A 1961-nucleotide genomic window follows, 5' to 3' on the forward strand; every position below is an offset into this window, starting at 1 on the left:
GGATAGATTGAATTTTTCTGATAATTTTTCATATATAAATTATTTCATTTGGAGTTACGGTTGAATTTCTATGATTTCTAGAAGTTTTAAACATTTTCTAGAATTTCCTGTATAAAAATAATTCCAGTAAATCAATTACTGCGTCAGCAATGCGTCAGGGTGACGTCAATGTCAACGGGGACGTCCAGGTCAAACCTGACTGGTGGGCCCCGCGTGTTAGTAGTTAATTAAACTAACTAATTTTAGTTAGAAACTAATCTAGATAATTAGCAGAGGGGGGCCCACTTGTCATTGACTCAAGGGAGTCAACCTGGGCCCACCCAGTCCACGTCAGTGGTCAAACCCACCGGTCAACAGGGCTAATCCCGCCGGCGTTGAGTCGCCGGCGAGGCCGAGACGGCGGAGGGCTTCGGAAAATGCCCTCAGGCGACCAAATCGACGGCGGAGACGTGCTACGCGTAGCTGGGGCTCGTGCACAGCTAGTGGGGCAAGTGGGAGGAGCTGGGGTGGAGTGGGCTCGCCGGAATCGAGCTCGTGGCGGCGGCCGGAGTTCGGGCAAAGTTAGTTTCGACGCTACGGTGCACGGGAGGAAGAGCTGGTGGTGGCTACGGGCTCCTGGTGTTGCACTGAGCCCAACGGCGGGCTTGGCTTCGAGCCACAGTGGCTCTGGCCATGACGGCACCATGGCCGGCGGCGGGGAGCTCTCGGGTGCGGTTGAAACGGCGGCTACAGGGGCCAAACGAGCACGGGAGCTAGGGGAAGTGGAAGAGGAGCTCACAGCGGAGTCAGAGAGGGGGTCAGCAAGCTCGGGGAGGTCCTGGCGGCGGCGAATCGACCGGAGACGGCTCGGGTGCCCGAGGTTGAAGACGAGGGCGAAGGCGGCGTTCGGCGGCGTTTGGAGTCGCGTGGGTCGGCGGAGAGGTCCAGGGCGACGAGGCGGAGCTATTGGGCTCGTCGGAGGGGCGAGGGAGTGGCTGTGGTGGCAACTACGGCGATCGGCGGCGAGGGACGCGCTCGGCCATCACGGGAGAGGATGAGGGAGACGAGGGGGAGAGTGAGCGAGGATGAGAGGGAGACGTGGGGGTCGCGTGGCACCTCTAGGCATCTCCCGGGCGTCGGCAGAAGCAGGAGGTGGCCGGCGCGTGGCCGGCGCGCGGCGAGCACGCGCTTCGCGTCCTTCTGGCGCGAGGAGGACGACGACTGGCAGCGCCAGCAGGCTGGGCCGAGTTAGGTGGCTGGGCCAGCACAGGTAAGGCCCAGGTGGGCTTCCTTCTCTCTTTTTTTTTGATTTTGTTTCTGTTTTCTATTTAACTGCAACTGTTTAGCTTTATTAAAAATACTAAAACATTTCCAAAAATCCTGAAAATAAATGTAGCCTCTGTTTATATTATTTCCAACAGGAAACATTTATTCCCAGAATTATTTGAGCATTTAAATTATTTTATAGCATTTAAATGCCCAAATTCAAATACTTATGATTTAATTCAATGACCTTCTGTTGACCTAGAAAATTGTGCACCAATTTTGCCAGAGGTTCTAACCTAAGACAAGGAGGGTGAACTTTTTAGAAGGGCATTTCAGGTTCATTGAAAAGAATTTTAGTAAACCCTAGTTGTTTCCAGGGGGTGTTGGGGGTTTCTGCTTTCCCCATTTCAAATTTAAGAGAAATTTAAACATGATGCGCACTCTAATGCTTGAACTAGCTAGGGTGTGACAGTTAGGAACCGTGTCCAGAATTGTCTGGCAGATTCCTCTGGCTGCTGAACTATGTGGCTTAAGTCGTCGGCATCCGGTGGTCGCACGTAAGTGCCCTGGAAGTTGTCGAGGAATGCGGCTTCCAGGTCCTCCCAAGAACCAATTGAGTCTGCTGGCAAGCTGTTAAGCCAATGCCGAGCTGGTCCTTTAAGTTTGAGCGAGAGGTATTTGATGGCGTGTAGATCATCGCCGCGTGCCATGTGGAT

The sequence above is a fragment of the Triticum urartu genome, chromosome 7A, assembly GCF_056163025.1.
Source record: "Triticum urartu cultivar PI428250 chromosome 7A, HENAU_Tu73, whole genome shotgun sequence".
In the NCBI taxonomy this organism is placed as follows: Eukaryota; Viridiplantae; Streptophyta; class Magnoliopsida; order Poales; family Poaceae; genus Triticum; species Triticum urartu.